General features: G+C 36.5%; 1 protein-coding gene across 7 annotated transcripts in view; it reads left to right on the top strand.

The window, feature by feature from the left end:
- Window positions 1-22,284, top strand: part of MAGI2 (membrane associated guanylate kinase, WW and PDZ domain containing 2) — a 699,053-nt gene that overhangs the window by 357,088 nt on the left and 319,681 nt on the right. The gene's annotated exons all lie outside the window — the stretch shown is intronic.

The raw sequence follows: 22,284 nt of genomic DNA, 5'->3' as shown, positions 1-22,284 counted from the left end.
CAGTGAAGTTAAAACAGATACTGCTGACCATACACAAGATGCACCCATGAGTCATAGTCTTGCAAATTCTTTTTCTGGATTTTTTCTTCAGGATCTTAAGGCAGCTTGTGTTACCTACCATGACATGCAGTTGCTAGAATCTGAAATGAGATGAGTTAATGGCATTGCATTATTTCCTGATGACAATTCCATTAGCATATGTCACTGCTTTCACTTATAATTCAAGTCTCTGCTTGTTCAGTGCTCATTGCGAAGGAAAATCTGCAAGGTTTTATATTTCCATTTCTTTACAAATGTTTTATACAGCTTCATAATGCTGAGCAATGCATTCAAATGAAGAACTAATTTGTGTGTTCTATTGGCTATGCATAAATGTGTTGTCATAAATAATTTAAAATCTTTGTCAACTAGAATGACCTACAGTATATAATTTTTATTTATTATATTAATTATGAATTGCATGGTATTTTTACTAAAATAAAAAATATAGATAACTATTCTATACTCTGTTTGAACATTTTTGGTTACAGTCAGTTTCATCAATTAGCTGTATGGAGCCAGGCATTTACTGTGTTTTACTTTGGATGAAAGATTGAAAGGTGCAGAAATTAGTTACCCCCAATTTTACCAGTACTCCCAGGACAGTGGCTGAGGCAGGGCAGCACTGTAGAGCAAGTGAACAACCTTCCATTCCAGGATGGGATGAGCTGGATTCAGCTGCCCCATCAGATCGATGTCACTTGGCTGCTTAAATGCAGGGCAGCGCTGAGCTGGGAAGTGGTGTGATGGTTCATCTCATTCTGTCTGACTGCTGGGTTCCAATTCTGTTCTTTACCTCCTGAATTCAGTGCAATAGGCATGAAAAATTTGTACTGAAAACTGGGAGAAATTAATTTGGCTTTGGAGAGGTGAGGGGCCAGCAGTGAGGGAGGATAGATAACTCGCTCAGTACATAGTAGTAGTTGAAGAAAGCAAAAGAAAGTGGGAGAGATAAAGACAGAAATGATTGGTTAATTGCCCTGGGTGGAGTCAGTGATGTAACACTGGTCTTTAAAAATGAAGATTAGGAATTTCTAAGAAGCCATAGGTGGGGAATAAGTTATTATGGACAGAGACAGATAAAGAAGACATGTAACTGTGACAGCTTGAGAAAAAGGAGTAATTGCTCTGTCAGCATGCCAGTCAGTGAAAATAACAATATAAACTGCATATAACCTAGAAAATAAATAGTTTGGATAACAAACTAAACAAAAAATACCTTAAAAGCAACAGTCTCAAAATAATGCTTACATAGGTCTTCTAACTTAACATGATTCAGAGTTTACAAATAAAATACATTCATACTACCTATGTTTCAGCACATAGCTGAAGCATTAAATTAAATTCAATACAAAGTTCAGATAATTAATTGACATTTAGTAAAGAAGTCATCTTCCAGAAAATATCCAAACTCTTTAACAATACTAAAAAAAAAACAAAACAAAACAAAAAAAAAAAAAAAGCCCACATTCTTAGCAGGAAGAATTTGCCCTCCCAACATGTTTGCTCGATTTTTCCACGTGCATTTCATCTTTCAATTTCCTGAACAAGATACACATGTTTTCCTGGAAAGCACATACTCACTTAGCACCAAAACTTTTGTCATAAATAGGTTTATGTTCATGCAGGCTAAATTTCGCCATGAGTCCATTTAATTTCCCCTCTGTGGTTAATGGAGAAAGATCTCCCTGAGTCTGATCTGAGCTGTCTCCTGTAGAGTTCCTCTGACAACAGTAAGCAGAGCTGAAAGTAGGTGGGAAAAATCCTGGCCTATATAGGCCTAAATAGGAAGAAAATGCATTATTGTCTAATTTTATTCATAATTATTCAAGTTTTATAAGCATGTGAACTGCTGCTAAACTACCTTGGTGAGCCTTCCTCCAGCTCCTTCAGCACCACTGAGTGGATCCCATCCAGACCTGTACAGCTGTGTGTTCCAGTGGTGAAGTTGGTAAAGCAGGTTACTACACATTTCATCTTGGATTGTAAGGGCTTCTGCCCTGTCATATCTACCAACACAGAAGGTATTCAGTTAATTTAGCCATCATCAACTGCCAAATTCCAATTAATGCAACCGTAAAATTCAGCACATGCAATCAAGGTCTTCCCCTTTTCAGTAAAGACCTTCATAGGACAGAACACAGCAGTGGTGATATGTCAGTGATTATTACTCACCCAGTATTCCTGTTCCTTGCATTATTCTATTCTTTTCTTTTTCCCTCTAGTTCTATGTGTCATTCTACAATAGGAACTGATGGGAACTCTCCATTATAAGAAACCGTGACAGGTTTTCTTTTGTTTGTTTGTTTGTTTTTTAGGGCTGACCATGCAGTTGTTTAAATTAATTGGCAATTGTTAATGATCTGCCTGTTCTTGGTTGGGTTAAAGCAATTTGAACAGCTCAGGGTTGTTTTAGAGAGCAAATATAGAATCATAATAACAAGAGAAAATATAAAAAACGCAGAATGACTAAGACTGCAGAAAAGAAAGACAGTTTCCTTTGTATCCACAATCTGACACTTGAACTTTATAAAGATCTCATTGCTTTATGTTCACTTTTGGACCAAAGATATGGTTAGGATTTTTTTGTTTGTTGATATTTTTTGTTTTCAACTTGTTCTTTAAAGGTTAAGTTACCATTATGTCTGAGATTTTCTTCTCACGAGTGCAAGCTATTAGCTGCTTGGAAATCGATCACTTAATATTCTATGGATAGCAAGTAAGTAGTTAGATCATTCCAGAAGTGCTTAACAAAGGAAGAAAACCTTCACTGCCACCATTTTATGCATTGGAAGACAAAGGAAGAAAGGTGGGATGATTTCTCTGCTGTCCCGGCAGTACAGTATTGGGCGCAGCAAAACAACACTGCATCCGTGTTTTCAGATTAAGGCCTTATGCATAGGACCTAGATTACATTTAACTTTCTTAATTTTTGACTTTTTTTTTCTGAAGAAATCCGACATTCCTCTAATTCCATGTAAAACCAATTTATGTGCCCTCAGCCTTTCCTGGTGCTGAGCTGACTCCTCATTCACTGACTTCTGTAGCTGAGAGTATTCAGCATTTATTAGACAAAATCCTTTCTAATTGTAAATGGGGAATGAGTCAGCCTGTTCCAGTCATGATAAATGAACCTGATTAAACATTTTGTGTCAAATATAGCATAGTGGAAAGGAAAGTCAAGAGTAAGTGGATTGAGGGGCTGCATAATTAGCAAGAATGGTGCTCATTCACTTCAGGGAGGTAACGCAGTGCAGCAACGTCAACACATTGAGGTTAGGAGAATTACAAAATCGTTATGAGCTCTGTTCTCCACTGGAAAGCAGTCAGGCAGTGTGTATTTAGCTTTCTGGCCTCCAAATACCCTCTGAGCTTTGTGTGTTTTTGTATGCCTCAGACTTTGAAGGTGAACTAAATGACTTCCAATGATGTGCCCAGATGTCCACTGGAGGGTTCACGAGTCTTCTGCTGAAGCTGCCAGTGGGATGCTAACACTAGCAGCTGTGCAAAAGCCAGCCAAGACAATAAAGGATAAAGGAAATGGTTAATAACTAAAAGAAACAGTCTGTTCTCTACAACTTCATATTTACTTTGTATGTTTAATTGATTCTGAATCTTAAATGTCCAATTCTATCATGAAGTGTTATTAAAGGTTTTTTTTTGTTTTTTTTTTTTATAACTTTCTACTTATTTCTGCCTATGAATGGCTGTTTTGCAGCATTTCTCATGATTAAGAAACCTGCAGTGTTTGCTTTTCAGTTTTCTGGCATATTCTGATATACACTGGCAAATATGGAGAAGAGGAAAAGAAAGAAAGCATTTGCAGAGATTTAATAAGTATCGGACTCTTCTTAGACTAAAATTTACAGGGCTGCTGAAAAATGTTTGCTGCATATGACTGGAATTTTGATTCTTCACTGTAAGACTTTTTGCCATAGCTACACCGTGAGTTTCAATATGCTAAATATTTTTAGTGTGACCACCAGGGAAAAACTGCAAAGCTGGCAATTAGCATCTCCCATGTTTCAGATGAAATACCAATAGCACAAAAATCTGCAATCCCACAAGAGCTCATCCAGGAGTTTGACTTTGCAAATACCATTAAAGTATAGAGACTATGCAGGGCCTCCAGAATTAAGCATTTGTGCCAGGATCAAGCGTGGAAGAATGCAATGAGTATGTGAGAGTCTTTGTCATTCAGCCAGCCTCTAACGTTTTTTTGACCTGACTGCTTGAGAAACAATTGTGAATTCATTTGTGTGATGGGTGGGAAAACGCAGTGCGCGCTGTGCTCAGTGACAGCTTGCTTTTCAGCACGGCTTGTTTTGGTACAGTCCTCCAGCACTGCCATCCCCTGGCCTTTTCTGTCTCCATAGCTTCACATCCCTTGTGCAGCTCATTGTTGGGCTTGTGGGATCCAGCTCGTGAGATCTTTTAGCAGAAGAGGGCCCATACAACTGCATGGCCAGCTTAGGGGGTGTCAAGTGATGAGATGCATAAATGCTGCCTATGTTTTGTAAGGACTGGAATATGAGTCGAGGAGTTTAATAGTTTTCTCCACAGATCACTTCTCAACTTCCAGCATCGGGGTGGCTCATCTGGATACATTTAGTCATCATTGTTATCTGTGGCCAGTAAGATCTGCTGTCTTACTTCTAAGGTAGCCACAGAGTTTGTGTCTCATATTTCACAATTACCCCAGACATCAGTGACAAATTTCTATTTCAAAGCACAGATGCATTTCTCACAACAAATACAACCTTCCCGTCAGCAAGACAAGAAAAAAAAAAAAAAAGGCTTTTTTTTCCTGTTCTTTTGCACGTGGAGTTCTTGTGTTCAGTGAAAATGTCTCTCATGATTTATTAAAATCTCACCAACTCAGTATGCTTAGAACAAATAAAACTGGAAATATTAAACAGTTTGTACTGCAGAACTAATTCAGTCTTAAATTCTGCGAGGAGCAATTTGATACAAAGATGTGGAAGCAGAAGTGTTAAATTTCTGCCACCTGCTTTTTTTTTTTTTCTTTTTTTTCTTTTTTTTTTTTCAGTGGATATACCCTGGAAGTCCATCTGCCCACTAAAGGGAATGCAATTGACACTCTCTCTTCTGAGTCTTCAAGCCACTGTCTCATTTCAGATTTATACCTGCAATTTGACTGTACTGAGGCCATTTGGCAAACATATGCCCTGAAAGCAGTGGTGAAACTGCCAGGAATTACATGACTTCCTTAGTTAGTGAATAAATGGTGAGAAGCAACTGAGACTCTGATCAGCTGTGATTGTCAACACCTCTCTCAGTGTTGGCAATCTACTAGCAATGCTAAAACAGTCTGTAATCTGGCCTTCACTCAAGAAAATATCACTCTAAACTAGTAACGTTGCCAACAGCTATCCCATTTCAAATCTTTTCTACTTAAGTAGTTAATTGGCTTACTTTTAATCTAAAAACCCAAGAAGTTTTTGAATATGTTTTAGTTTGATTAAACATCTGAGGGCATATATGCATACTTTTAGATATAGCAGCAGAATTCAGTGTAATTTATTAAGAGGTGGTAGTGTCATTCTTAAAGGATCTTGCATACAAAAATATATTGAGCTGATTCTGTTATCTCATGGATTCTGTAAAAGTTAGGATGAGTGAGCCTTTAGCTAGGCATCCTCATTTCAGTGTTCCAGGACTCAATCATGTTAGTTCACAGTTTCTCTGGTATTATTATAATAGTAAAATTTCTCAAAATTAACAAACAAATAATAACATTATTATTAGAGAGAGTAAATATGGTAAATATGTTTTTTTTTTTTTTCTGAAGCTTTGAAACCACGCTTGTTTAGAAATTTAGATATAAATATTTTTATGAACGTGTGCATATACATGTTTCTGTGTATTACTTATGTGTGCATCTGAAGAACTTCTTTCTGTATCTCTCTATCAGATGATGGACACAACTTCTGATTGCTTTCCTTCTTTCTCCTTAGTTTTTATCCCCCTCCGCTTTCCTGTCCCAACCCCTAACTCTGAAACAGGCTTCCTAGAGGAGAGTTTGATATCAGTGTTCGGAAAGCATTTGAATGATGCCCTCATAACATTCTTTAACTCTTGGTTAGCTCTGAAGTGGTCAGACAGTTGCTCTTGATGATCTCTGTATGTCCCTTCCAACAGTTTTTCTCTCCTGCCCTCCTCTCCTTTCCCCTCGCTTCCCCCTTTCTTGTCTTTGTCTCCTAATAACAGAAAGTCCAGTTCTGTCATCCAAATCAGTATCATCACAAAATATTTTGGTTCAGTCTTCAGTGACTGAAGTATGTTTATTTCTTCCCAGTCTATAAAATACTTGCAAATTTCCTTTCTTCTTACATCTCTCCCAGAAAAGCATGGGAAGAGATGGCTTCTTTCTTCCTTTCAGTACTCCAGTCTGCTGCTCTGATTTAAACATGAGAGCATGATAAACATCTGTAATGTTCTTGGTCATAGGCAATTTAGAAACAGATTTAAACATGTGGAAAGACAGTGGATTTTTATGAGGAAAGTCAGGAAACATGCTATCTGTTTAGAAGTGCTGAGGAAGCAAGGAATCTGAGTTCTGACAGGTGTTTAGATGTTGTTTTTAATTTAGCAGACATAAATTAAGATCCTGATATCTTTGTTTTCTGCCCATACCTTTGTTAATTGTCACAGTCCCACCAGCAATGGAGGCAAAAGCAATATTCATATTCCGATCCCTCAGCCACCGCTCTCCACAGCCCTGTGCTTTGTCCTAAAGCACCTTCAAGCAGAGGTTTATGTTAATGCCACTCTGTGATTGGCAGTACTAGAGAAACTGGTATGCTTTATTTCTGACATGCCTATTTTTGGACTGCTGTTTGCCACGAAAGCACGAAGCGAACTGCAATATTGGTATCACCTTCACCAGTGTCTGCTGCGTCCCAAATAGGCTTTCAGTCTCAAAATGCTTTACATTTCACTTCACTTTACTTTCTTCTTTCTTTTTTTCTTCTGTGCCAATGAATTTTACCATCCTGGTGCATCACTGTCAGTGTTCTCTTTCCTTACCTTGTCTGGTAAAGTCCAATCACACGTTAAAGGTCTGGTGCTTCATTGTGCATACATGGGAACAGCTTTAAATAAATAGAAGTAGTGAAAGATTTCACATAGCTCCTGTTTCCAGAGAAACCACTTTTCTGTTGTCTGGGCATGTTCAAAGAAGGTAGGTCAGTTGTGAGCTAAGCATAAACCTTACAATGGCTTTGGGCTGTGTAAACAAATAAGAAAAAAAAAAAGCAAACAAGTTATGATGAAAAAGCTGCTTGTGATAACAAAGTATTGAAGCAAATTCTTTTAACACTTAGATGGGTGGATGTGTGAGACGGTGTCTCCAGGGATAAAGGTAGAAGCTGATGAGAATGTTCTCACTTTTCTGAGTTTTTAAGTTTCTCTGATTAATTCCCTCCCTCCTTTTTTTTTTTTTTTTTTTCCCTTGTTTTCTCCTCTACTGAAGCTATTGGAAGTTTTCTCTTTAGCTACTTTTTTTTTTTTTTAATTGTTTTTATTATTATTATTTCCTTTTTTCTTTTTTTTTCTTCTTTTTTTTTTGTTGGGTTTGAGTTTTTTGAGTTACATTTTGTGATCTTTACTATTTAGAATTTTTTCCATCCTTGCAATGTGTGAGACAGAGCATCATAAAGACTTTACTATCATGTGTCTTTTCCTTGAGATTTAGATTTACATTTATCAGCTTTATCTTGCCTTATCCACCTATAAAGATGCAATAATCACCTAAAATCCGAAAATACCTGCATTTATTAGAGAGAAAATTATAATACTCTATCTTATTTTCTTGGCAGGATGGTTTTAGATCCTCAGTTCCTGCCATTCCACTCCAAAACAAGCTTGACATTTCATCCTATACAACAACCCCATAATGCATTATGCTAACCAGGTAGTGACCAAGGCTGTATCTGAGTTAAAACGGGAAAGGAGCTGCTCACCCTTTTCCACCACTCCAAATGTCTCAGTTCATCATAAACTGCTTTGATGTACCTGATCTACAGCAAAGACCTCCTGAAACAAGGGGAAATATCCCTAAAACATAAGGACATGGAAACTTAAGATTATTTGCCTGTGTTTTGTTGTTGTTGTTTTGTTTTCCTGTCTTTGAGAGTCAAAACCACTTATTTTGGATATTGGATCAAAAGCATCAGCTGGAACAGTTGTTAAGAAAGACTTGTTAAGGGCAATTGACACTGACCTGTGGATGACAGAGGTAAAGGTCTCTTTCCTTTCCCAGCAGTGGGAAGCCATTATGAGATTTGCCCTTTGTCATGTTTCTGTCATTATTTGAGCTAAGAATGTCCGTGTCTGTATGTAATTCCAGGATAGCACTGACTGTGTCTTCTGTATCTCTCTATCAAAGGCCGGATGAGGTTGGAAGGACCTCTGAAGACAGTCTGGTCCACATGCCTCCTCAGGCAGGGACACCCAGAGCATGTCTGGCAGCTCTGAAATACTCTCCAGGCTTTCTGACAGCCTGTGCCAGTGCTCAAACATTTTCATCTGGCAGAAATGCATTCATCTAACTTGTCATCTCAACCCAAACCAGGTTTTCAATCTGATTCTGATCTCAGTTAACTATAAGTCTGTCAAGGTAAAAAAAGTAATTCATTTATACTGATGTTAATAAGATGAAAATTCTTACAGCTGCCTTGCAGGGAAAGGTACAGTGTTCTTTAAGCAGCCAAAATGTGGAGCTAGGGAATTTCTGCAGTGTGAGAGGTGGGAAGGTAGGTGGAATATGGGAGTTTATTATTATTTAGAATATAATGTAGCAGCAATGTACCGAGGGGATGTTTCTACTATTTTATCTGGAAAAAAAAAAAAAAAAAAAAGCCAGTATTTCTTTCCTGATACAAAAAGGTGGTATTAGTAAGAAGTTTAAAGTGCAGGATTACTCCATTCCTGGTCTATTTCTGTTCCATAGAGAAGGAATGGTCTCTGAAGAAAATATTTAGATCAGTTTACCCCAACAAGAGTTTATAAGTTGTTTTCAGGTTATCATTTATGATTATTAATTTTACTGGGAAAAAATACAGCCTAACCAGAATAGCTTTAATATTTGAGTGGATTTTTGCTGGTTTTTTTTTTAAATGAAGAAAAGAATAACTCAGCTCAGGAAGGCATATTGTTAGCTGATATGTTTTGACTGCCTGGATAAATGGCCTAGCAATTATGAAATTGTTATTCTGGTAATCAATTATTTAGCAGAACAGGCCTTTCTTGTGATAATAATCAGGTGTCCTTGGTGACATTTACAAAGTACAAGGGAATACACTGAAGACAAGCATATTGCAAACAGAAAGATTATCATATGCCAAGTAACATCAATTACTTTACTTGATTTAAGGAGTATCTCAGTGCTTTATGCTTGAGACTTTTAGAAATTTCTGTATGAAAATATATTTGTTCTGTAGTCAACTGCCTTATCAAATCTAACTTACACTTTCCATCTAAATATCTAAATAAAACATAGCAGCATGGTAGATTCGTGAAAATTTTTCATCCATCTCATTGTCCATGCTTTATTCTATGTATTTTCACTATTTCTGTTACTTCTGTTACTCTTTTGCATTTCCTTTCCCATTTTCTTAGCACTGAGCTTCTCACCAAGATTTGCTTTTTATTAATATTCCAGATGATTTCTCCAAGATGAGCTGTTCTCATGAGTAGGCATCTTCTAAAGAAATACTTGGGCACTTCCATGTTATCTAGATGAAAAGAAACTTATTTCATATTTTAAAGGAGCACTGGATTTTGTGCATTTCTGTTCTTAATACTAGCAATGTACATTTCAGAGATATTTTAATGGATCTTTCTAAGAATTTGTTATCAGCTCTGTAACACTTCTAATTAGTGCTCCTAAAGCAGTACATTTCAGATATTTTTGGATCTGTTTCTTTGGTGTTACCAAGTAAGGCTTTCTGAAGTCTGTTTAAAGTAGATATTATCCCTGTGTTGTAGGAATGGATCCTTGCCAAGTCCCCACAACTAATTGGTCCTGTGACTGGTGACAGATAACATGCTATTTGCAATTCACGTTGCAAAACTGATTGTTGTGAACAAGTAGATTCAGTTTTTCCTCTCAGTTTGTGCTGCCTGAAATAATGCACGATTGTGGGTGATGATGGTCCTAACATTGTGATTTTTTGGGGAGGGGGACTAGCTGTTGCTGAGAGACTGGCTGATTCAATTTAATTGCTATATTTAATTGTTATATTGTTTAATACATATATGTATAATATATATATTCTGTATACTTTATGAAAAGTTAGAAAAAAAAGTGAGATTTAATGTGAAACCCATATTTTGTTGTTGGAGCCTGTATCATTAATTCCATATTTATTTATTGATAGCATTCTTTTAAAAATATAATTATTTCAAAAATTATCTGTTTCCTTCTATGTCCTTCTGCTTTCAGATGCCTACATCTATCAGAATATTATTGTATTGACAATAGTTGCCCTAAAATTTGCATATATTTTAAGAGAGAATTTCTACCTTATTATAGAAGACAAAAATAGCACAATTAGACAGAAACCAAGAAAATATAAAGTTAGCTCCATCTCAGTAGGCATAATACATGACATAAACACCAAATATTGTGCCATGTATTTTTCTGTGGTATTGATGGGAAAGATCTGCTGTGGAGGACAGTCATAATTCCTGTGGTGAGATTCTTATTTGAGTATGGGGAATTAATTTTATATTAGAAGTCTTTTACTACCTGCTACTAACTTTGCTTTACTTTAAAGAACACCTTATCAGTAGTTCTGAGAGAAATTAATTCTTCTGAGACAAAATTGTGATAAAATCATGACTGTTAAATATTAAATGGATTTATGAATAACAAATACATCCTAAAATTTTACTATGCTATGTTTCTTATTACCTCATTTGCATCTTTTAATGATGTAACAGTGCCATTCCACTGCATCAAAACTTTGTGGCGTGAGATAGAGAGCAGTGGAAACCTAATTTTTTCCCCTCTGCTAAATCTAATTCTCCCGGAAAAGAAGGTGGAAAACATTATAAAGATGTGAAAAAGAATGGAAGTCTCAAAATTTCTTGCTTCATACCAAGTTTGAAGAAAAAAAAAATATTTTTCAGGGCTGATTTTAATGCAGCACGTAAGAATTGGCATTAATGGATACTGAAATACAAGAAGATGAGGGAATGTCTATGGATAGAAAGAAATTAGTAACACTGAATGAGATCAGTAGACATGAAAGGACAGGGATGTGCAATAGCATGGTAAGTCAGGGATGGGGAACAAGAATGGGGAATATGATTCTGTTAAAAAATATTGCTGGAAATATGATGAGGTCCTGTTTTGATTATATAATGACTCTTCTGTAGGCTTTTCTGGTCAGAGCGAGACTCAGAACGTATGCACTGTGTCAACAGGGAATAAGAAAATTATGGGCATTTGGTCACTATCAAACCTGAAGGCTCCCACAAATAGCCTGTCCTTACTCACTCATAACAGTAAGTTCTAGTAACTCTTTTTGTCTCTGCGTTTGTCAGTCAACAGACAAATAAGAGACAGGGTTGGAACTCGGTGATCTTTGAGGGTCCCTTCCAACCCAAGCCATTCTGTGATTCTATGATGTCTTGTCTGCCTGTTTTCAGTAATTTATTATAGAAGCTCTTATGGAAAACAGACTGAATGTTTATGAATTTATTTAGTTTTAATTAAATGGAAAGATAAACAAAGATGGGTCTTTAGCTGAAGACCTTGATTTTGAAAAATGAAGTCTTTGACAGATTAAGCTAAGTAATTAGTGAACTCAACTGGAATGAAGAGCTGGAGAATTTGAATATATACAAGGCTTGTAATGTAGAGGAGTCTGACCTCAAGTGCATACAAGACTTGTGAACAGATTTTGAAAAGAATCATAATTAAGGGCATAGTAGTTGAATGAGGAATGCATCAGGGGTTTACTAAGGCTGGTTGTGCTAACATTGTATCTCTTTTTATAAGATGACTGATTTTCTGAAAAAGTAAATAGCTTTCTATAAACAGAGCAAATTTGTTGGGGTTTCAGAAAAGCATTTAATATGGTGCCACATAAGAGATTGCTCGGTAAACCTGGGAAAGTGAAGATTAACAAAAGAAATGAACCATAAAAGACTCTAGCTAACAATAGCAGGCTTTGCTAAAAGGGCACCATTGGCCTGAAAGTGAAGTCATTATTACAACTAATATAATTGTTATGAAAAACTGTGTTGTAGATTTTCTTCAGTGATGTTAGTGTAAAATACAGATGGTAGATGAATCAATGCAAGTAGTGAATGGAATATCATAAATATGTGTAAAGTATCGTAAAGTATGAATGAGATGAAACATAATATTATCTAATAAAAAATATTATGTTGCTTCTGAGTAAGTATTTCTGGTATAATTGAGAATTTCATCAACTTGAGATGTTGGAGGACAGAAAACAGCATGTACTAATTAAAGTGCTGAGGCCATACCTGGAGTATTATGCACAGTGGTGGTCATGAATATTTAGGAGTACAAATTTGAATTGTGTTAGGAACAGAGAAGGATTTCATCCTACTGGATGTGTTAGGAGACTCTTTTATGAAAGAGAAGAGAAACACTTGAAGAAAAAAGGAAGTGTTGATAAATGATCACTTTGTTCCAAGGTGCAAATACAAAGGTGGTAAAAGAGATACTTTGCTGAGAAAGCAGTCTTGGCACACGAGCCAAATTGGCCGTGAACAGATGTTGAGTGGAAATTGGAACATGCGCCTTGTTAGACCAGAGTTAGTAAAGTTAAAATCTAAGTTTAGGTGAAGCTGGTAGCCTTATGAAAGAAAAATAGGATGTCAGTATCTACAGGAAGAGTGGATTTTGGATTGAGGAAGTCTGTGATCTTCTGCGTGATGTATGCAACCAGAAATGCAGATAGACATTGAGCATCTTGTTTGCATACCATGCCAGGTTTCTTACCTGAAATTCCTATGACCTTTACAAAGCAAAAAATTAAATTATTCCTACCAATATTTGTGCATAGTGATACGTAAGTATTCAAAGTATTATTTAATACATCTGACATACTGATATCCCTAGATGTGGGCATATATTGTTTGTAACTTCCAAAAAAACCAATTTATCAGTTTGCTCATGGTTATATTACAGATCAGTGACAAAAACTGAACTGGAAGTTCACAAGATGTGGATCATAATTTCTGATTATAAACTACTTTTTGTTAGTTAATTTGTTTGTTTGTTTGTTTGTTTGCTTTGGAACAAGGTGTGAACAGTTAAGAAAAAAAGTTGTGAACACTTTTTTCCTAATTTGGGATTCTTTGAAGGCAGTTTGTTCTCTCTCTCATCATTTTGTTTATTCTGTAGTAATATTGCCTAAACGTTGTTCATTGTTGTGCTGATAAAGTAAGACTAGATTGATATGTAAGCAGGTAATACTAATTCCAAATAGTAATAAAATTATATGTATGTAAGCCCAAGATGATCTCATTAAAGTAGTAAACTCAGAAGGATATTGAAGACCAGATGGAAATCCAAATAGGAAAATCTATAATAGGACATAAGGATGCAAATTACCCAGAGCTGAGTTTTTCCACATTTAAATGTAATTCCTTATGTCATGAAAAGATATATACATAAAATACAATCTGTTTAAGTATTTGTATTGAAATCTCAATTTCTAAATAGATGTACTTTGAATTCTTCCAGATTAATGAATATGTATGGAACTGTTACCTTCCATGCAAAGATTCAATGGAAAATGTCAGGCCTTATATATGTGTGGGATCCAAATTTCCCTTTTAGTATCTGCAGTTTTTCAGAGGATTTGTGCCTGTATACATGCATGCATACAAAAATATATTCACTGAACAGTTTGTCCAATACAGAATATTAAAAAAACTGAATTGTAACCAGTGGGATACTTTTTGTTTATGTTAGTGTCCATTATTCTTTCTCTTTTATTTTCTGTTGAGAATAGTAGGCAGTAAGAAATTTATCAGAAGGGTCTGAATTTGATTGGGTAGTGAAGTGCAGAAAGAACCATCGTTCTAGCTTTAGGAATCCATCTGCTGTCCTTATGCAGGCAGCGCTGCAGAGTTAGAAAAACTGTCTACTTCAAAGATGCCTTTATCACTCTCATAGATCTTGGTTAATTAGTATCTTATTTCAGACTTGCAGCCTATGTCTTTGTCCACAGACCCCCAACTTTGTCCATTTAGGTATGGTGGGTTTTTATTTGTCTTTGCTGTGGAAAACATGCCTGGAGTGGGAACAGGGAAGATTTGCAAAACCTAGCAGAAAACAGAAGTGCATTAGGACAGCTGCTGAAGGAACAAGTGTTTCCTTTGAATCGTATGCCCATCAGAAAAGATTGCTGATATCATACACGGACCATTTGTGAAGCACAGCCAGCTGTTTAATTGAATTTAACCCTACGTATCATAAAGGAAACAATAAAAGGGCATATGCATCACCTCTCTTAAAGGCCAAGAACCAGATAAAAGAAGAAATGAAGACTATATAGTATTATTCACACGCTGACTAGTATGAACTGTGCTGTTCTATGAAATGCTCTAAGGGAGAAAACAGACAGTGATTGTTTCTGAGCTTTTTATTTATTTTATTTTATTTCCCAAGAAAATATGTTGATGTCAAACAGTACAGAGCCAGTCTAGCCTTAATTTTTCTAGTTATTATCATTACTGAAAATCTGAACACTTAGCAGTGGCCCAGGTTCCTGCAGTCAGGGAACATTTCATTTCCTGGGCACACTGGCTAGCCCTAGCCTGTAGCTCACCCTCATTAACATTTTTGCAACAAAAAAGAATCTGTCATTCGGGATAGAAATGTCAGGTATAAATCTTTAGCCAGTTTTCTGCTTCCTTTCCTTCCGCTGCTTCTTTCCTTCAGTTACTCAATTTAAAGAAGATTCCTACGGGGGTCTGGCACAATGCAAAACAGAGCAGCTGGCAATCCCTAACGAGCAGAACAGTCCCTGTGGCCCTTCCAAATTAATTGATCCTAAGTCATCCCTTAAAATACACTGCTTTACGCTGAGGTCAGTTTGGTTTTCAGTCAGTCTGCAAATCACGACAGCAAATGAATGTCTTGGAAACAGCCTGCCCTATTGCTGTTGTTCGATCTTGTTACAGTTTTAAGCAGGTAGAGGTGGAGAACTTGTTATAAGTAAAAAATAATCAGATTTCACATAAACTTTTAAAGAAAAAGCCTGGAAACATATTTACTATTTTGGAACTTGAGAAGGGATTGAAGGATGCAGTGCATATTTTAAAGATGAAGTTAGAAACCACCTCCATTGCAAAGCTGACAGTAGAAAGGCAGTGTGTGTATTTTTGTGTACTATGGAGTTAACATGGCTAGCCTTCTTAGAGCAGGATTTCTTTTTGAACACAGCCAGCATGGAACATGGAGAGTATTCAGCAGTGAGCTGCCAGATCCTGACCTCACCCTGCTTTCACTGCAGCACAAGCTCCAGTGGAGTTACCAGAAGTCAGTGGAGCTACTTGAAGTTTTCACCTGAGGATATTAATTTGGAATCTGGCCTATGCCTGAGTAGTATTTTTTGAAGCTATGTTTCTATTTTAGTTGTTCACTGAAGCTGATATTCCTGCAGTTACGGGGGTCAGAAATCTACTCCAACATTCTTTCAACTAAAAGCTCTTTTTCAGTAAAAGTGGAGCATTCGTTATTGGTAATGCTTTTTCCATTTGGGCATTTCACACCCTGGACTCTTCTGTTAAGTCTGAAGTGATTTTGGATCCTGTTCCAGGATCTAAACGTAGAAAGGGCTATTTTTAAATTGGGAATGGTGTAAAATCAGCTGCAAAGCTGTTAGGGCAGCCTGTGGGCTGCTTCTTCTGAAGGGGTGAGCTGGATTAAACCAGTAACTTATACAAGTTGATCATGGCAGGAGTTCTGCAACATTAATTTAATGAACTGCGGTAAGTAGTTATGGATTCTGTTCTGTTATTTCACTTGAATCTTTCCATACTAAACCTGTGCCCATATATAAAAATGTCCTCTAAATTTAAATACCATGCCAATATTATTTATTAATAACTTCCTTCCCCCTAAATCCTAGGTCCTGTGAGTCAGTGAAACAGGAAAATATCCTACTGGTCATCTGTATCAAATATTTCACGCTATGAGTAAAGATAGCTAATTCTCCTTGCAGAAGAAAAATGAAGATTTTGAAGTTTCGGAAATGAGGCAAGCAGAAGGTCTATAGAGTTCTTTTTTATCTCATTTTTTTCTTACCACTTTCACAGTAAATATAGACAAAACTATTATTTTGTCTTTTTAAAAGAGAAAGAAATCTGGGATAATTTAAATATTTGCTGAAGTTGCTTGTAATAGCTCTTGAGAGATATTAGATTCATCTGAACACTTTATTAGAATTAATATCATTTACTATGCTTATTTGTTAGTCACATAGTGCTGGTTGTATGGAAAAACACTCCTAAACAAAGTAGCTGTTGAGGTACACATCTAGTATTACTTTTCTTTATATAGTCCAATGTGATTATCTTGGTATCCAGAACAACCAGCTCAGTTAAAGTCTATAGAAAAGATCTCTTTATCTTTCCACTCCTTCCAGCATTATCTTCCCCAGCTGAAGTGAATAGAGAGAGGATGGACAAAACTTTCCCTGCTATCTGCCAGAACTTAGGTTCAAACTTGCTGGATGATTGACTGCATGCAGCATATATGATTGGCATGTAGCAGAGTTGTAAGGTCCTAGCTACCCAAAGGTTAAATGAAATCATATTTTCTGGAAACAAGTGCATGCATTTACACATATGTTTTTTCCTTTGATTGTGGGTCATTGTTTTTTTCTTTAAGAGTGGGGAAGAAGGGCTGCAGCTGTTCAGAAATGCTCTCTCTTCTTTAAACAAAGTTTTTGATGTTTCTTCCCTCTGTTTTTTACTATGAGAAGTCAGACTGAGGATGAACATAGAAACAATGATTCTTAGAGTGCATTTATTTAGTTTTACTTTCTTTAGTAACACCATACTTGAATCTGTTATTCTCTCTTTCTCACTTCTCTCCAAACCACAGGGAAGTCCAATTAATGTGCAGATTCTGGACGACTTAGATGGCTGACCTTTAAGCATAGATTGTATTTTGCTGAGCTACTGAAGAGAACCAGGATATTAATGTTGGTTTAAACCACATTCATAGGACTAAAATGTATTAATATCTACATTTAACCATGATGCAAGAGTGTGATCGAGAATTCCAGTCACTTCTACTAGGATGAAGCAGATGCTGCTCATCAGCATTGACAACAACGATGGCCAAAGCTGACCCACTGTATTTGCATTGCAGCAGAATGTGAACATTCATTTGTTCAGTTCCTGCATGTTATCTAAGTCCTGGAAGATTTCAGCTGAAAATGTTTAAAATATGCTAACTCTATTTCTTGAAATCAAGCAACTTTAACCTGTCTGTTAAATTGCACACAGGTGTGTTTGTAACCCAAGAGACTGTATTTTAGAAATAAATAACAGAAGTGAGGTTGCAATCATCAATTTTAAAATTCAGTAGCTGAGCCAACAGAGCCATCTCAGGCTTTTCCCTCAACATGGACAGAAATAGCAGAAGTGTTTAAATGGAATAGGAAAAAAAGCCATGGGAAACCAGAGAAAAATTGTGGTGGTTTTGGCGGTTTTTTTGTTTGTTTGCTTTTGGGTTTGTTTTTTTTGCATGTTTTGTTGTTGTTTGTTTTAACAATCTGAAGCATCTGAAATGTCTGGTACTTAAGAAATTCAATACAGACAGTGATGTGGTTTGTCACACCTACTTGCTGGATCTGAGATTGGATCTTCCCATGTGATCAAGTTGTTCGCTGCAAACGGTCAAAGGCCCACAGACTCACTGCTTTCCAAACTAACAGCGGTCATTTTAATCATCTGCTGGAACAGACCGCTTCACACAAGCACCAGAGTTTTACAAATGGTTCTTGCTTGAACCCTACTACGTCTGGAAGGATTGCACACTTCTTTCAATGTAAAGGCCTCATGTGTTGCAAAGCCTACAACATGAAATTCTTCCTCTCTACCCTGGATTCTTAACTGTTCCTCCTTGCAGTACACTTTACCTTCTGTTGTACATTTACTGCTTTTTGCCTGTTTTCGTTATTAATATATTCCTTAATTTTTTCACTAACATGACATTAGAGAAGAAATCTGAAGAGAGTTCTGTCCCTTGCAGGAAAAGAAGAATGTTGAGAGTCTATTGAAAAGGCACAAATTAATTAGGTAAAGCTAGCTGGCTCTCTTCCCATAATACCAGACTATTTAAAGTTTCATTTAAGTATGCTTAAATCAACATACAGGTGATAAAGAAATAGAAAATTGTAAGAAGGCTTTGAGTCCACTCCAATTGTCCTATTGTAGGAGGGGAGTCAGCTCTTTGAGATGGTAGATAATAGCAGGACAAGGCGAAATGGTTTTAGATTGAAGGATTTAGGCTGGATTTCAGGGGAAGTTCTTTGCTATGAGAGTGGTGAGGTGCTGGAACAGGCTGCCCAGAGAGGTTGTGGATGCCCCATCCCTGAAGGTGTTCAAGGCCTGGTTGGATGGGGCCCTGGGCAGCCTGGTCTAGTGTTAAATGTGGAGATTGGTGACTCTGTGTGCAGCAGGGTAGTTGGAGCCTGCTGATCTTTGAGGTCCCTTCCAACCCAAGCTGTTCTATGATTCTGAAATTTTCATAGGTTAAAGGTTTTAGTCTGTGATTCTTTCTTTTTCTTTTTCTTTTCTTTTCTTTTTTTTTTTTTCCAGCCTGAGTCAGGCTAAAATAGTACTACAGCTAAGACAGATAGCTCAGCTAGAAGAATTAGTCTCAGTGATATTTATTGAAGCTTTATGCGTTGGCATGTTCATTAGGAATTATTCATTCCTGTGGAACACATAAGAGCAGTGTAACTTTCAATCTATTGTGTCTTAAACTTCCTTCAGATGGAACCTTATAAAAAATAAAAATGCTTTTTCAAGCAACTGGTTAGAAAGAAAAATGGCAAAATGAAAAGGGATTTTTTTAATACTGGCATACTTAAGAAAATGATCTATATTTGAAAGGAAGTGAATGCCATCCTGAGGCCTGTGGATGGCATAATCATAGGAACTTGGAAATCCACACAAAGGTTTTTAATTTTTTTCTATTTTCCTAAATCTATAGCTCCTGACCAGATTTATTCATAGACAACCCTGCCTGTGGCTGGGGGATTGAAACTTGATGATCCTTGAGATCTTTTCCAACCCAAGCTGTTCTATTACTCCGTGATAATTCTGCATACAAAAGAAAGCAAACAAATGGCATATTTCACTCTGGGTGTCATGAAGTCTTTGAGTCAGACAGTGTAAAAATGGATTTTAATATATTTTATTTTCTATTTCCTTCATAAAAATATTTGTTCTTTGTAGTACTCAACTATTTCCTTTCTTCACTTCCCATCCTTTCTTTCCTCACTCACAGAGAAACATGCTATGTGTTCATTATGGGTCCATTTATCTTTACATATTTTTGTTGCAGCTTCACTGTGCTCTGTTATATTTTTAAATATAAAAAAAATCATTTTTACTTCAAAATCTGAAGGTCACTAATTAGCTCATTTGTGTTCCTTAAGACATGAAACAATGTTAACTTCCATAGCAGCTAAACTGAATATAAATGGCTCATTAATCTTAGGCATATCAGAGTAAGTATCCAAAAATTGATGGCAATATAGAAAAATAACCTTGGAAAGGAAAGCACAGAAAAATTAGACAGTGCTTATTATCATGAAGTGATGTTATACGCTCCGTAGACTCAGTGATGTAAGAGCACAATGCAATGCTGTACTTTAAGAAAAATGTTTTCAAGAAGCAAAGAGATTGTCCTACCGAGCAAATTATTTTATGTAAACAGTGAGATTTATTACAGAAGCTTTGCCAAAAGTCCTCCCAGAGCAATGCTCAGCACCTTATTAATTTTTAAAGAAAAAGATAGTAGGTAATACATTCAGCAGGAAGCTTCCTTCTAGGACAGGGTGTTTCCATGCTGTTCCCTGGTATTTTATTTCTGGCATCTCCAGGTTCTTCAGCAGTGCACTGAAAATGCCCCAGAAAGCCTGAGCGGTTGAGCTGGACTCAAAGCAGTGGCCAGAAACAAAACTTGTACAGAAGTACAAGTCAGATGTACAGAAGCAGAATTCTGGTGGTGGCAATCTGCAGAGGAGTTGAGGTCATTTAAGTGAATGTAGTAAATCATGATTTAGCATGATCACATATAAGCAGAAGATGAAAACTTCCCTACAGTTTTCAGTGATTTTTTTCTTAGTGCTATCTAGTGCAAGACAAAGTGCAAGTTTTCGTGTATAAACCTGAGGACTTTAATACTTTCATTCACTCCAGTGGCAGGAAAAAGTGAAAGTTTAAGTTTGTGTGGGCCTTATTTGGGGTTATTTCAATAAAAACGGGAAATACACAGTGTTAAATAGTTTAAGTGTGCAACAGTCAAAGAGAATAATAGAAATGAAACAGTAAGTCTGTAATTCCTCCTTTGCACACCTTTGTTATGAATTTTTGAATTACATGATCTGACAATGCACTTTGATTTTAATGAAGCTGTCTTTCCAGTTGAAGAATCTTCCTCTATAGTAATTAAGATTCTATTCATTTTCCAGTTAAAGTACACTGGAGAATTGCTTATTCTTTCCCAGTGTTCCTTCAGAAAGAAACAACAAGAAAAAACAAGTCTTTCAAAAAGATTCAACTTGGATAAAAACCTCCTTGATGAAACCATGAACCCCTCTTCATCTCCCAGTCAAAACACCCAAGCCCAACAAATTGTTCTTACCTTATCAACATTCTTCTGCAAATATTATGGCAGCATGTGAGAATGGTGGGATTGCTGATAGATTTTGAATAGTTCTGTGTTATTTTATTGCTTTAGTGTGTTTATTTGTTTTAATAGAGAGATTTAACAAGCAGCTTGAATCCTTTTTTTGTCACTTTGCTGCTAGGCAAGTTGCCATTCACATGCTGGTTGCTGCAGGTGAGAAAATTAATTCACATTCCAAGTCTAACAGTATTTCTTTAGATACAGAAGAAATTTAAATATTGAAAATAGATGAAACAGAGCTCTTTCTGCCTTTCAATTTGAGGAACTCACCCAAATTTTGTTACTTTTTTTTTTTTTATCTTGTTTTACACTTTTTGTTTTGTGGATGCAACTTCAGCAAAGACAATATTAACCTTTTCGTTTTCGGATACTCTTAATGAAAACTGTGAAGGAGATTATTAGTTATTTTCTGTATTGTTGATGGCCAGTGCAGTATCCCTCTGCAAGGTTTGTTCATTGTGGCATATCCCATGCACAATTGGAGGTTTCATTTGAAGGACCATCTTGACAGTTAAAAGACAAACCTGTTGCAGAAGAGCACACTAAAGAGATGTATGAGCTACCTCCAGTATTAAAAGGTTATTTTGTTCCTGCTGGATCTTTGCTTCCATAAAAGAAATACACTATGCAACGCTGTCAAATACTCAGATTCAGTTTTATTAATAAATAAAAACTCTGGCGTCCCATTAAACAATAGCCTCTGCCTATTGCATCATCACCTCGTAATTAGATCTATTGCCAAGAGCTGTATGCTCTTGGTTTGAGTAAGTGAAATATGTGATACGATTTTAATTGGCTTATGCGTCACGCCAAGTTCACTAATGCATTACAGCCTGTGTTGTCCTGCTGCTGAAGGAAATGTTTCCTTCAAAAAATCAGGCAGTCCGCTGGAATCTTTCAGAAATATTCCGCTGCATCAAATGGCAGCATTTTCTAAATTAGATTGGAAACTTAAGCCATCAACAAAGTAACTATTACCTCCTGCCTTTTCCCTCCTCCTCATCATGTTGGACAAATCCCTGCTGAAGGATGTCCTTCCAGTTCTGGTGCAAAACCTGCTCATCAAGAAGCGTAAATTCTCGTTTTATTTCTGCCACAGGCTTCAGACTATTTCTGGCTACTCAGATAATGAATAACACTGGGCAACTCGTTTCATCTGTCTCTGTCTTTATATAGCAATTCTGTGAATACTTCTAAACCCATCTTGGAGATTTCCGAATGAGGTGTATGTACACTGTGGGCATAATTTGCAATGAATGTTATGGATACTCTTATATCCAGAAATAATCATATAT

This window comes from Tympanuchus pallidicinctus, unplaced genomic scaffold, assembly GCF_026119805.1.
Source record: "Tympanuchus pallidicinctus isolate F22 unplaced genomic scaffold, pur_lepc_1.0 scaffold19, whole genome shotgun sequence".
Taxonomy (NCBI): Eukaryota; Metazoa; Chordata; class Aves; order Galliformes; family Phasianidae; genus Tympanuchus; species Tympanuchus pallidicinctus.
Note: the sequence above shows the minus strand (reverse complement) of the source record. Positions and strands in the feature narration are given on the sequence as shown.